Here is a 16394-nt window from a genome sequence, read left to right as displayed (position 1 = left end):
TCTTTTACGGACTTTTAGGAAAAGGAGGTGGAGGATAGACATGTTTCTCCCCTATATTACCCTCAGGAGGAGTGTCTTCCATAGTTTTCTTCCTTGGTTCCACCTCGGCATCCTTCAGCACTTCTTCTTCAGCCAACACTGCATTTTCTGAAACTTGAGATTTTTCAGGCTCTTCGTCTTGCTGAATTCGGGGGCTTGCGACCTTTCCAGACCTCAAGGTGATGGCGTTCACCTGTTCTTCAACTTCCCTCTTTCCTGGATTGGTTTCTGTATCACTAGGAAATGTTCCTGGTGGTCGATTCAATAAGGCGTTAGCAATTTGCCCTATTTGGTCCTCCAGAGTCTTGATAGAAATAGCCTGGCTTTTGCATATAAGAGCCTGGTTTTTGCACATAAGTCTCAACTCCTCCAATTCAGATTTTTCATTCGAATATTGACCTGCACCTCTATGAGTTTATTGATGGAGTTGTTGTCTTGGTGCAAATTGTTGCTGAAAACCAGGAGGATTGAATTGCTTGTTTCCAAACTGCTGGAACGGCTATTGCATCGCCTTCTGATTGTTGGTCCAACTGTAGTTAGGATGATTCCAGTTGTTAGGATGATAAGTGTCTGGAATTGGTTGCTGCGATCCCTGAAAGTTTATCACAAACTGAGCTGATTCACTAGATATAGCGCATTGCTCCATCGCATGCAAACCTGCACACAGCTCACAAACTCTGCTTATCTGATTAACACCATAGTTAGCCAGATAATCGATCTTCATAGACAACGCCTTTAGTTGAGTAGTGATAGTTGTAGCTGTATCCACTTGAAGAACTCCTGCTACCTTTCCCTGTGGCAATCTCTGAGTTAGATACAGATATTCATTAGCAGCCACCAGTTCAATTAGATCATAAGCTTCCTCATAGCTCCTTGCCCATAATGCTCCACCTGATGCTGCATCGAGCATAGGTCTTGACTGTGCTCCCAAACCGTTATAGAAGCAATTTATGATCATCTAGTCAGGCATTCCATGATGAGGTCACTTCCTAAGCATCTCCTTGTAGCACTCCCAAGCTTCACATAGAGATTCTCCCGTTTGCTGCATAAATTGAATAATAGCTTTTCTGATTGCAGCTGTCTTCCCCATAGGAAAGAATTTAGTGAGAAACTTTTGAGCAAGATCTTCCTAAGTAGCAATCGAACCAGCTGGTAGAGAGTGCAACCAGCTCTTAGCCTTGTCCCTCAGAGAGAATGGGAAAAGCCTCAGCTTTATAGCATCTTCAGAAACATTGGTGAACTTGAAAGTGTCGCAGATCTCGACAAAATCACTAATATGGATGTTGGGAACTTCCGTTGGTGAACCCACAAACTGGACTGAATTCTGTGTCCATCGAATCGTGCCAGACTTGATTTCAAAAGTTTTAGCTGCGATCACTGGCCTAATAATGCTAGACTGAATGTCATTAATCTTCGGTTGAGAAAAATCTATCAACACTTTCATTGGTGCTACAGGATCTCCCATTGTAATAAGTACCTGAAACACAAACAAGTAAACCGTGAAAGTAAAAGAATCCGAGTGAGTGAACTTTACCGACCACAGATGACAAGCGCATAAACTAAAAATTAACACCGAGTCCCCGGCAGCGGCGCCAAAAACTTGTTAGGGCGAAAACATGCGCTAAAATTCACGCAAGTATACGCGTTTGTAAGTAGTATAAGATATAGATCAAATTCGTTCTCATAGAGACTGGTTTAGGTTAAGTTAAATTGATGCACTTATGTAACAATGGTATGGCTATCATTCAATGCTAAGACAAATAATAAATTGGGTTTTCATTAAACTAAGAGATTATACTAAATAGCATTAACTAAGAGAATTGATGTTGAATTACTTATATGAGACAAACATGGGATTCTAACTTCATTACTACTTCATTCAAAGTTATTGTTATTAACCTTAGCATGCAATGGTGATGACAACTAATCAGATAACACGAAGCTAGTAAACGCGACCTGTCGATTACCAGACATCCACAAAAGAGATAAAAGCCGAATAACCACCAATTATGTTGAGACCCTTTATGTCTATAGAATTTGACAACATAACGGTTTAATGCGCAATTTATCTATAGTTATTACATAGTGCAAGTAAGATGGTTAAAATTACCTATGAATCATGCATAATAAATTCATGAACCTATGCTAGCATGACAAGTTCTAAATCTCTATATTCACTGTCGCTTCAATAGAGATTAACACGCTATCTTATATGTTAGCTACACACATAAGACGAATAAGCACAACCAATACTAGGATATCAATCAATCACCACACACCAATATATTGAAACAAAGTAATTATAGAAATCCATAAGTAAATCCGTTAGAACCCCATGATAACAATTAGTTCATAACTGAACTCTTCTTTTGGCCGTATCTTGAGTTCTGCTCATCAGAATTAGGCGATTCAACTACCCACACGAAGCTAACGAGATTCTCTACAACTTGAGAATGGACCAGGCTTCCAATTCTGACCTCTTTTCAGCATATTTCCTTGAAAAGCTCATTTCTTTATTTAACTAATGCCTGCAATGCAATAACGCAAAAACACATAAAAAATATCAACAACTTGAGTCCAAAACACCAACTTAAGCCTGAAATGAAGCGTTCCAAGTAGATATAAAATCCACTTATCAAATACAGACCTCTATTTCAAGATTCTCAAATTCATTGATTAATTCCTCAGATGAAGTGACCATATTTAGCCTTTCCTTTCTTCTCAAAGCATCTGCCACCATATTTGCCTTGTCTGGATGGTAGTTGATTGCACAATCATAATCCTTGATCAATTCCAACCATCTCCGTTGCCTCATATTCAATTCTTTTTGGGTGAAGATATACTATAACCTCTTATGGCCCATTTATATTTCACAATTTTCTCCATAGAGGTAATGCCTCCATATCTTTAATGCAAAGACTATAGCTGCGAGTTCTAGGTCATTGTAATAACCCCAATTTTTGGAGATTTTTGAAACCCGGATGAATATTAACTTTTGCTAACAATGCTGATTAAGAAAAATTATCAGACCACGATATATAGGAGTACTGTTATGGAAATTCTAAGATCGTATTAGTATTCCATAAAGAAAATAAGTGTATGTAAAAGCTGTCGGATTTTGAAAACGAGCACTTTTATTTTTCCCCGAGATTTCCACCAGACATTAAGGGATTTAAGGAATTAATATTAAGATGAAGGATTTTAAATTCAAGGATTATAAAGGAGAATTAATTTAGGTATTAAAAATACCAAGAAGATTTTATCAATAAAACCATTAAGGTATTTAACCAAACGATCAACGAGATTGAGTGATAACCGGACAAAGAACTGAATAACAACTCTTGTAAATACCTTTGCAAGTGGCAAGGCAAGTGGATGGTTGATCAAACAAGAAACCAAGTGATAGTTAGGAAGGAATGGCTAGTTAATTATATAGTTAACTAGGGATGATCTCATCTCACCACAAATCACCAACCCATGGCAAATGATGAGATCATCTTCCACTAACTCCTTTGTTTATTATTAACCTAGCAAAATATCAAGAGAACCCATCATTATCCACCACATTATTCCACCAACACAAGAAAGCAAAAGCATTTCCTCCCCCATTTCCATTGCCCTCGGCCAAAATAGAACCAGCACTCTAAAACTGCTGTATGTCCTTCATTTCTCACTCAAATATTGTGTTCTATAGCTCATTGGAAAGGTATTGAGATGGCCTACAACTCTTGCTCACAAGTCTCGTACAAATAATCATGGTAAGACCCTCATGTTTACAGTTCTTTAAATCGGACTTTTAGAAACTTCAAAGCCTAACTTTGTGTTCTTGATTTCTTTGGAAAGATCAAGCTTGTAGGAGGCTCCCTAAGGCTTCCTAGCAACTTAACACCTCCCAAGGAAGGTATAAAATTCAAACCCTAGCCTTTACTTTATTTGTTAGTAAGTTTAATGGTTGGTTTTGTGAAATGAGAAGTATGGATTGTGATTATTAGTAGTTTGGTTTGATTTGGAAGTGTTTTGGTAATTGAAGCTTGATCATAGTTCATAGGTCTTGATTGTGGTTGTTTGAGTTGAAAACCTTGGAGATTATGGACTGATGTGGTATGGTTTAGGTGAATTTTTATTTTATTGATGGTTATGAGTTGGTTGGTGGTTAATTGGAGTAGTTTAAACATTGGTAATCACGTAAACATAGCCGTCGTAATGTCCGATTTACTTTAGACTGCTTTTGTTCATAACATTTGGACCCGAGAACTCCCTGCTAGATTATGACCATTGCCATGTTTAGATATTTCATGTTACGAGCTTCGTTTTGATATGTAGTTCGTTTGATTCCGATGTACGGTTTAGGAGAAACGACCGTTTTAAGTAACGGCATTTCGCGAACGAAACTTTTCCCCTCGCCTTACTTTGAAACATAGGTTAAAGGCTAAGAAGGGTTAATTAGTGTATGAAACAATTATGGTAAGAGTGTTAGGCAGTTGGTAAGACACTCGCGAAGGAATCGCCTTAAAACTTGTAATGGTTAAATTATAAAAAATGGTGGAGCCGAGGGTACTCGAGTGACTTAAGAGAATCAGTAAGCGCAAAACGAGCGTTAGAGTCTGAGTTGGTTAGAGTATAGATTTACAAGTGACTTTGGTTTAATTCCAACTTACTTGTTGCTTATAGGTTACCAGACTCATCCCGAGCCATTCGTAACCCCCAGTCGCTCAGGCAAGTTTTCTACCCGTTATACTGTTGTTGTGATGTATACGTGTATATGCATGATCCTGCGATAAATGCATATTTGTTATTAGCAAATTCTTGCGATATATTGTAGCATGTGATATGGTATATATGCATGCCTGTTTCATATTCTTGGATTATATATCTGTTGGTTAAAATGCTTACAGTTGCATAATACCTATGCTAGAGATAAGCGGTATTTGAATTTACCCTTAGTATAGGGGATCAAAAGGTGAACATATTTCTAAACCGGGAGTCAATGTTCCCGAGTATAATATATATATTTTTATATATATATGGTTATAGTTTTCAAAACTATTAATCGAATAAGGTTTATTCGATAACTTTAACTTTATTTTATTATTGAATATTATTTCGAATATTCATCCGAGGACTTATGACTCCTTTATTTTATTATTGAATATTATTTCGAATATTCATTCGAGGGCTTATGACTCAGTTTATATTATTTAATGATTATTAATTGGATAGTCATTTGAGGATGTATTGACTCCTTTATTTTATTTAATGAATATTATTTATAATATTCATTCGAGGTATTATGACTCCGCTTATTATTTAATAATATTCTTTATTTTATTTAAGAATAATGTTCGATAATCAAACTTACTTTTGATATTCAAATAAAGATATTACTTTCGTATAAGTATATCTTTGGTTATTTAATACTCATTTCAAGTATAAGTCTTACAACTTCTACTTCAATTATTTGTATAAAGATTATTCTTTATGGGAATATTATTTAAATAATAATATTCAGACATTTTCTAAATATTGGGACTGATTTACTTCATTAAATCAGCATTACTCCAAACACTCTTTAAAGTATTTTCGAGTCTTCAAAATGATTTTTAAAAGTTAGAGCGGATCCCAAAACTCATTTTTATATTTAAGATCTTCCTTTTAAAAAGGGGATTTAAATACTCGCTCAAAACCTGAGGGATCCGGCTCTATGGTGTATTTTATATTCGCAACAAGGTTGCAGTTTTGGTAAATGAATTGATTACTTACCCAACGTTCGGGAAGTAAGTCCATCTATCGAGTCGGCATAAGCAACATGGGCTCAGTGGGCGTCCATGATAGTGTAAGTGGCTCAGTGGGAGTCCATCAAATGCATAAGTGGCTGAGTGGCAGTCCAGCATAAGGTCCTATTGCGACCAGGGTGATGACCAGTGGGGAATTCGTCCATCTATTAGTAGAAAAGGTTACTTATTGGTATCTTTGCCTGATCAGCAAGATATCAGGTTTATGCCAAAATTCTTTCCTTTCCAAATTTATTGGATATTGCAATTCTGTTCATACTTTACATGACAGAGGTTTTCAGCAAATGTATGTATATATATAGGTGTATATATATATCGGGACTTAATGAAGTATATCATAACTTCATTTCCTTCAAAATATTTCAAAGATTGAATCTATTCAAGTCTTATCTTATAGTCTCATCACTGTGATGAACTTTTGAACTAATTATAACTTGAACGGTGGTAATTCAAGTAGTATTTGGAAAAGATATAAGTATATTGGAGTATCTTGTAACTTCATCTTTTAAACTTATATCTAGTAAATGATTATCTTATGCATGACAAAGATTTTCAGAAAAATGTTGAGACAATGTTAGATATATGAGATCACCTTGCAACGATATTTTTATACAGTTATACACTGGAACTCTGTGTATATTATGCATGGAAGAGGACTTCCAAGATTTTGAAAAGTATATATGTATATATACTGAATATTTTGCGACTTCATCGCATTAAGATATCAAACTTGGTTCATTTCTTTTGACCAAGACTTTCATGAGTACTATGAGAAGGCTCATATATTGTAAATTATTATACATATTATTTTGGTGGGCTTGCTGCTCACCCTTGCTTTCTTCTTTCATCACACAACATTAGATAGACAAGATGAACAGGACCAAGCTCCCAATTCGCAAGCGGATAGGAAACGTTCTGCAGCTTCCTATAGGCATTGAAGTCGCTGTAGCTAAGGTGGGAACTACCAATAGACTAGGCTTCAACTTTTGATGTACCAGATTTATGTATACTTATGAATTGTAATAATGACAAAGAAAATGTAAATTTATTCAGAAAACCTTTTAAGGTGTATTGGCAGATAATTGTGGAATAAAGTGACCTGTGATTATTTTTGGATGTTCATCTCCGAGACTATAACGTGTGGTGTGTGTGTTTATTATGGGGTCACAGTACAGAGTAGTTGATTAATTATTAAGATTGGGTGTTATTAAGGGAAATGGAACTCGTGACAACCCGGATCCCCGACCCCGGATTTCGGGGTGTTACAGAAGTGGTATCAGAGATAAGCGTTATAAACCTCAGAGATGATGTGACGTTAAGATAATAACTAAGATAATAAGAACTCTTTCCAAGTTCATAGTCGGGCTACCTAACGTAGTACTGACAGTTAAAACCCTTATGGGAACCCTTATAAATATCGTGATAGAAGAGTAGTTCGTTATCGTATATGGTAGCGGGACTCCGAACCCTGAGGTTGAGGAGCAACAACGCGATGATGTTTTATTACTAATTGAAGATCAGATTGTGGATCCGATAGAGCGTCCTAACGCAGGACCGGATGATGTTCATATTGAGGATGTAGCGGTTGAGGATGTTGTCCTAGAAGGGATTGTTGCTGAGGAGGATCCCGTGGAGGATCCTGACAAGAATGAATAAAGGACCACTGAGGAATTGATGACCATGGTTAGGGAAACTACCAAAGGTAGGATTGGCCGGTCACTACCGGAGGTTCGTTCAAGTTTGTACAGATAGTAGCCCCTTTAACGCGGCTTACTCGTAAGACTGAGAAGTTCGAATGGACAGAGAAATGCGAGAACAACTTTTAAGAACCGAAGCAAAGGTTGGTGGCGTTCCCTATGTTGGCGTTGCCGGATGGAAAATGAGATTTTGTGATGTGTAGTGACGCTTCTCATAAGGAATTAGGGTGCTTCATATACAACACAGCAAGGTAATCGCGTACGCGTCAAGACAATTAAGGGAATATAAAATTCGATATCCCCACCCATGAGCTTGGGCTCGTGGCAATAGTTTTTCCCTAAAGATTGGAGGCACTACTTGTATGGAGAGAAATGCAAGATTTACACAAACCATAGGAGCTCTAGTACATTTTTACGTAGAAATAGCTCAACATACGCCAGAGGAGGCGGTTAGAGCTAATCAAGAATTATGATTGGGAGATTCTTTATCATTCGGGGAAAGCCAATGTGGTGGCTGATGCCCTTAGTAAAAAGGAGAGACCCAAGATGATAATGTCTTTGGGATAATTTATAAGAGATTTTGAGAAAATGGAAATAGAAGTGAAGGTAACCGGAGCCGGTACCGAAAAGCTGTTTGAGATTGCAATACCGACCGAATTTTTGGAAAAGAACATATTGTGTCAGAAAAAGTGATGAATGAAGGCAGAGAGTCAATGACTGGAGAAGAGATCCACACCGAGAAAGATGATAAGGGGATAGTGAGGTGTTCCTACAGAAATTGGGTTCCAAAAGTTCAAGAGCTTAAGGATGAGAACTTAGATGAGAGCCATAGTTTGAGGAATAAGATTTAGGGCAAACCCTGAATGTGATAGTCAGGGAGGTTGCCATCAAGAAAGAAAGAACACATAACATAATAGAGTGGAAAACAAGGTTTTTAATGTATAAGATAACCCCGATTATGGGAGAAGGTTGAAACATTTCATACTAAGGAAACAGAAAGTCGAGTAAGGAAAGGAGACCCGAGATGGTGCTCCTATACGACAATTTATGGACCAGTCTAGACAGAACTTAGACTATTATCCCCAACCACCACCCTGAGAAAACAATGCGGTGAGAAATTCTTTCAGGACCTTTAAGTCACTAAGCTCTCAGAGTTCCAAGGAACAAGCTGACCCAGTCGAGGCAAGAGCCTGGCTAAAGGAAATACATGAATCATTTGAGATTCTAAATGATTGACGAATCACAAAAGACTATTTTTGTCACTTATCCTCCTAAGAGAGAGGCCACCCACTGGTGAAAGGCCAAGGAAGGCACGGAGCAAGAGATTATAATAAACTGATTTAAGTTCAGACAATTATTTTCGGGAAAGTACTTCCCAAGGTTATGGAGGTAGTGTAAAAGCTTTGGAGCTAGAACAAAAGCGGATGAGTATGATGAATTATGAATCTAAGTTATAAAAGTTATCAAGATTCGTTCTGAGGACACGAATCCAGAATGACGGGATATTTGAAATCAATGCTTATGTTATGTTGGTTCATGAAATAATGATAAGAGAAAGGAAAATAAAAAGAAACTGAAGTGGAAAGGAATATAAAGGCAATAGAGTTTGAGGAATGATAAGGAAGTTGGGTATGAGGAAACCCTAAAGACTCGTGGCAATAGAAATAGAAAAGTATGTAATCTTCAGGATGAGGGTGATTCACCATGAGTTAAATTGATGATTGAAGGCATAAGAGATAAATATATTTTATCCCCTGTAAGTTGGGAGGATTTGAGGAAACCTTGAGATAGTTCGAAGGATAAATATTGAGACGCGGATAGACTGAGGAGACAAGGAAGTAAGAAATTAGGAAAATTGGATGAAGGAAGTGACCTTCAAGAATGTGAAGTGTAAGACCGGTGGATTGATACCCAGGAAGGGAGACGCCAGGTATGAAAGATATCCCAACATTGAGATGACTGTTGAGATAAACAACAAAAGTAAATAAGGATTTATTAAGAAGAAGTTCACGTTGAACACGACCAATATCTTCCAGATCATCCATGTGATCATTACCAAATCAGGAAAGAAAAGCGGATAACCATTTTTATCTTTTGGAGGCCATGTGGATTGACCTTAACTTGAATAAGGATGCTATTGTGAAATTTGGTATAGACTATCGAGGTGGAGATGATTGAATAAGATACCCTTATCAGGGATATATGACTTTATTTATCCATGGAAGGATGCTTGTACCTTTTTAAAGGTGGAATTAAGGATAGAATATCGGTAACTTAAAACGAATCCTAGGGGAATGCATAAAGGTTGGCATTTCACCCTTAATAGGGATAGTATGAGTTTTGACAGTATGAATTGGAAAGGATTAAGGTAATAATAACCTTTAAGGATCAGTGGAGAAATTTTTCAGAAGTATATAGACAATGGTTCTAGTATTAGTAAATGGTATTTTGATATGCCCTGTATATAGGGAATACAGGAGGAACGATTGAAGGATAACCTTAGAGGTTTTACAAGGAGAAAGGAAATATTCGAAATTCTCAAGAATAAAAATGTTAATAAAGGAAATATGACATAATTATAATGATGCCAAGTGGGGCACATGTTAAACCATGAGAAAGTATGGATTGAACCAGTAAAGTTCGAAATTGTTCAGGGCAATTAGGACCTAAGATAAAGATGTTCTAAGTATGATTGAGAGTCAGTCGTGACAGTGATTAACCTCTAAAGATTGAGGCAATAACTTATGGAAAAATGGGGAATTTTTTTTTATTTACTCATCAGATTTTAAAGAAAAGCATTTTCACATAAGCTGTGATTGAAATAAGGTAGAAAATTTATTTGGAGGTGGTTAAAATGACATTGACTGTAAGGAAATTTTACTATCATGAAAGGCCAAAGAGGTGGCCGACACTTTAAAGGTAAGAGGATAATTATAGGCGCTTGTGCCAAAGGAATACAGTGATGATGGTTAAAGCTATGAAGGTTGTATTATGGTTTGGAAGATTGACATTCCTTCTGATGACTGTGCAATACCTAACCGTAATAGTAGTTGGTAAAGGTTTAATTCGTGTAATCGCCATGAGCGGGCTATCTATCTCAGGAGATACTATCTTGAGAATGAGCCTGGACCATGTTTCAAAAAAAAAGGACTAAACAAACCTTTGAGTTAAGTCTTCTATTGAAGGCATATGATTAAGAATGGTATTAACCTGCTATCATTGCTTTCATTGAAACTCTTTTGCAATTTTATCTGCTTCACGTCATGAATGTACGTCAGGATCAGGAGTGTTCTTCATGAATCAAGAACGGTGATCATGTTACCTCCTTAGAAGAATTCGATATGATATGAATGGACTCCGTATGGTTAGCTATTAAAACTTCATGGAAAACGAATGACTACAGTAGGTCAACGGTGGGCCATAGTAATGCAGGAATGATTCTGAGAGTAATGAGCTGATTACTTACAACCGTGAGAGTTGTATTGGAATGGATGTTGAGAGTAAGTACCACTAATCGGGTCGTGGTGGTGTATAAGTTATCATTGATAGACTAATTAAGTCGATTATCTACCTATGATATATTTATTCCTTCTTATCGATAAAGAGTAGTATTACCCATACGAAGAAGGTTGCGGTATAGAAATGGATTCTAGTAATGATGAGGTCTAGAATGAGATTCCAGATTCGATTTTCAATGTCGAGGGAGTTTCGAAGGTGATTGTGTATAAGCTCGAGCAAGAGCATGGGTCCATAGAATGATGGATGGAATAGTAAATATTTAGGCATGTGAAATGCGATGCGATAATACTTGATATATATACACATATGTTTTATTCTCCTATGACAAACCTCTATAGTTTAGAGGTAGGTTCCAAGCCAGATATTTTGTGGCAGTATATTTTTTTTTCATATATACAATTCTCTTCAATTCGTTCTTTTCTCTTCTTTTCATTTCATATAAACTGAGAAGAACAACCCTTCCAGAAGGGGAGGTATTGCCGAATGACTATCTATCTGTGTGATAGAAGCCGAGTAGGATACCGGCTATTGTTTAATTGCTTGTCAAGGACTAAAGGCTGGCCACCTTCTGTACTAACTATGCAATGTAACAAGTGTTTATGATCATTGTAACACCCCCAGATCCGGGGTCGGGGATCCGGGTCGTCACGGTCTTTCTTTCCACAATAACACTTCACTTAATTAATAAAAATAACCTTATGCTGTGACCCCACACTAACACACACCACAACCCGTTATAGTCTCAGAGATGAAATGAAATAAGTACAAGTCTTTGAATCCACAATTTAAAAGTTATTACAACCCAAAATGATTACTTGATAAATTTACAGTTAATTGCCATTATCTGCCACAAGTTATAATTATACATAATTGATTCTCAAAAATAGATGGTCTGATCTACAATAGATCTACCTCTGCAGCTATAGCAGCTACCACATCATCGGGAAGACGCGGGATGCTTCCCACGCGCTTGCGCTGGGTCTGCTGGAGTCTGGCCATCTTTCCTAACTGTTGTTGTGTGATGAAGAAATAAAGCAAGAGTGAGCCTGACAGCTCGCAAGATAATATGTAGTGATAACAATAATATAAGTATCTAAATGGATATTTACTAAAATCTTTTACCAAGTGTAAGATAATTGCTTACTAGATATAAGTAAAAACAAGGGATGAAGTTACCAAATACTTCCCTAAACTTATATCATTTATAAAGCTACTTGAACTACCACTGTTCAAAGTATTAAGAGTTTTTAACAGTTCATCACATAGATGAGACTACAAGACAAGATTTGAATAGATTAAATCTTTGAAATATTATTAAAGGAAATGAAGTCATGATATACTTCATTAAGTTCTGATATATATATATATATATCCACATATACATCTTCTTTATACAATTTCCTGAAAACCTCTGTCATGTAAAGTATGAACAGAGTTTGAAATATCTAATAAATTTGGAAAGGAAAAGAATTTTGGCATAAACCAGATATCTTGCTGATCAGGCAAAGATACCCATAAGTAACCTTTTCTACTAGTAGATGGACGAATTCCCCACTGGTCATCACCCTGGTCTCAATAGGACCTTATGCTAGACTGCCACTCAGCCACTTATGCATTTGATGGACTCCCACTGAGCCACTTACACTATTATGGACACCCACTGAGCCCATGTTGCTTATGCCGACTCAATAGATGGACTTACTTCCCGAACGTTGGGTAAGTAATCAATTCATTTACCAAAACTGCAACCGTGTTGCGAATATAAAATACACCACAGAGCCGGATCCCTCAGGTTTTGAGCGAGTATTTAAATCCCCTTAAAAAGGAAGATCTTAAATATAAAAATGAGTTTTGGGATCCGCTCTAACTTTTAAAAATCATTTTGAAGACTCGAAAACACTTTAAAGAGTGTTTGGAGTAACTGATTTAATGAAGTAAATCAGTCCCCAGAATATTTAGAAAATGTCTGAATATTATTATTTAAATAATATTCCCATAAAGAATAATCTTTATAAAATAATTGAAGTAGAAGTTTTAAAACTTATACTTCAAACGAGTATTAAATAACCAAAGATATACTTATATGAAAGTACTATCTTTATTTGAATAATCAAAAATAAGTTTGATTATTGACACCTTATTCTTTAATAAAATAAAGAATATATCTCAGCAAATAATCGGAGTCATAGATCCTCAAATGAATATTCAAATAATATTCATTAAATAATATAAACTGAGTCATAAGCCCTCGAATGAATATTCAAATAATATTCAAATAATAAAATAAAAGGAGTCATAAGTCCTCGAATGAATATTCAAAATAATATTCATTTAATATAAAGGAGTCATACGCCTTCGAATAATATTCGAAATAATATTCAATAATAAAATAAAGTTAAAGTTATCGAATAAACCTTATTCGATTAATAGTTTTGAAAACTATGACCATATATATATATATATTTATATCCATATATACAAAATCTACTCGGGATCCTCGACTCCCGGTTTTAGAAAATATTTTCACCTTTGGGTCCCTGTACTAAGGGTATATGCAAATTACCACTATCCTCTAGCATAGGTATTATCAACTGAATCAACAGATATATATGGAAAGAATACAAAACAGGCATGCATATATATACCATAGCAGCATGCTTCAATATATTGCAACATTTGCTAATTAACCAACATGCATCTATCGCAAGATAAGCAAATACATATAACATCACAACAACAGTTATAACTGGTAGAAAACTTGCCTGAGCGACTTGGGATGATAAAAGGCTCGGGATGAGTCTGGTAACCTATAAACAACAAGTAAGTTGGAATTAAACCAAAGTCACTTGTATCTATACTTTAACTAACTTAGACTCTAACGCTTGTTTTGCGCTTACTGATTTGCTTAAGTCACTCGGGTACCCTCGGCTCCACCATTTTTAATAATTTAACCTTTATGAGTTTTAAGGCGATTCCTTCGCGAGTGTCTTACCAACTGCCTAACACACTTACCATAAATGTTTAATGCATTAATTAACCCTTTTTGGTCTTTAACCTTTGTTTCAAAGTAAGGCGAGGGGAAAAGTTTCGTTCGCGAAACGCCGTTACTTGAAACGGTCGTTTCTCCTAAACCGGCATCGGAATCGAACGAACCACATATCAAACGAAGCTCGTAACATGAGCTATCTAAACATGGCAATGGTCATAATCTAGCAGGGGGTTCTCGGGTCCTAATGTTATGCACAAAAACAGTCTAAAGAAAATCGGACGTTACGACGGCTATGTTTACGCGATTTCCTAATTTAAAACCATTCAAAACCAACCCAATTCAACCTCAAATCCAACATACAACCAACATCCATCCTTATCACATCATAACAACCCCAACCAATTCAAGTTTAACATTCATACTTATGCCTAAGCTTAACTTTAACCATACTTAAGTTCTTTTAATCAAAACAACAACATTTACCATTCCATTTCAATACCAATTCAATCCCAAACTCTAAATCACCAACATTAAGCTACAATATCACCCTACTAATCAAAATCATCTTATAATACATAGGAATCTAGGGTTTGGAGATGATATACCTTCCTTGAAGTGGTGGGAGGAGCTAGGAAGCCTTAAGAAGCTTTGAGAAGTCTTAGGAATGCTTGGATCTTCAAGGAAAACAAGAAAAATTTCAAGTTAAAAACTTGAAAACACTATTCATTGTCTTCTTCTTTGATTAAATGAAGAAGATAGAGAAGGAATTAATGGCTTAAACTCATGATATAGCCCTAACTAAGCATGAAGATGATTAGGGAATTAACTCACCAATTTAGGAAGCTTGGATCTTGAATTTTTGAAATTTCTTGCCTTTGAATAGTAAAAAGCCGAGAGCTCTTCAAGAACAAGCCTTGGTTTTTTGATTTTGATGAAAAAATGATTTTGCTTGGCTTGGTTGATTTTTTTTGTGTTTATTTAGCAATTACCTTGTTGCCCTTGAATTTGTGTGGTTCTCATTCAACCACACCTCCTTCCTTCCCATGTCATGCTTGTGTCATCCTCATGATGTCATCCTCCCTCCTTGTCCCCTTCTCATTGGTTGGGTGACATCATCCTCTCTAATCCTTTGATTAACTTCCTAATTGTTTGCCTAATGATCGCTGATCTGTTATACGGTTCGCTTAACTTTCGTTTCGTTTATCGTTTGAAGAATCATACCGGGATCTTATTACTTAGGTTCCCTTAACCTTTCTCAATACATTATATTCTTTTTATGATCCTCTATCATAATCCTTTAATTTAAATCCTTTTTATCCTGTTACCTTATACTCAATTCTCTCCGTATCTAGTGGATTTCCGGGAAAAACCAAAGTGTTAGGAATTGGATTCTGACGATCTTACATACACTTATATACTACATAGAGTACTAATAATATCCCAGAATATCCATAACAGAACCCCTAATAGTGTGGCATGAAAAGTTTTCTCATTCAGCTAAAACACTATTCACCAGGGTTACAAAAAGTTGAAAATTTTGGGGGTTATTACAGTCTCCCTCCTTAAAAGGATTCCGTCCCGGAATCAAACAGAAAAAAAATGGGGGTACTTTTCTAGCATTGCGCTCTCTAGTTCCCAAGTTGATTCTTCCACATTATGATTCTGCCATAGTACTCTGACTAGCTTGATCACTTTGTTCCGAAGCACCTGCTCTTCTTATCTATAATCCTTACTGGCTTCCACGTAAGTTAGATCTGGCTGCATATCCACCTGCTCGTACTCCACTATGTGTCTGGCATCCCGATGATACTTCCTTAGCATTGACACATGGAACATATTATGAACTTGTTGTAAATTAGGGGTAAGGCTAGCTCGTAAGCTAACTTTCCAATCCGTCTTAATATCTCAAAAGGTCCAATGTATCTTGGGCTTAGTTTTCCTTTCTTTACGAACCTCATTAATCCCTTCCAAGGGATATTTTCAGCAGTACTAAGTCCCTACTTCATATTCCTTGTCCTTTCAGGCTAGGTCTGCATATTTCTTCTGTCTTTCTTGGGCTGCTACAAGTCGCCCTCTGATAAGATCCACTATATCTTTGGTCCTTTGGACCACTTCGGGTCCGAGCATCTTCCGCTCTCCTACTTCATCCCAGTATAAGGGAGATCGACACCTTCTTCCGTACAGGGCCTCATAAGGCAGCATTCCGATGCTAGCATGAAAGCTATTGTTATAAGAAAACTCGATCAACGGCAAGTGATCATCCCAACTCCCTTTAAAGTCTATTGCACAGACTCTCAACATATCCTCTAGTGTCTGGATGGTCCTTTCACTCTGCCCATCCGTCTGGGGATGGTACGC

The 16394-nt window shown here is 36.6% G+C and overlaps 1 non-coding gene across 1 annotated transcript; it reads left to right on the top strand.

Annotated features, from left to right (window-relative positions):
• Window positions 1-1007: 1007 nt before the first annotated feature.
• Window positions 1008-1114, top strand: LOC141688223 (small nucleolar RNA R71). The gene has a single exon (XR_012561681.1). It is a non-coding gene; the product is annotated as a small nucleolar RNA R71 (small nucleolar RNA).
• Window positions 1115-16394: the final 15280 nt, after the last annotated feature.

The sequence above is a fragment of the Apium graveolens genome, chromosome 9, assembly GCF_009905375.1.
Source record: "Apium graveolens cultivar Ventura chromosome 9, ASM990537v1, whole genome shotgun sequence".
Lineage (NCBI taxonomy): Eukaryota > Viridiplantae > Streptophyta > Magnoliopsida > Apiales > Apiaceae > Apium > Apium graveolens.
Note: the sequence above shows the minus strand (reverse complement) of the source record. Positions and strands in the feature narration are given on the sequence as shown.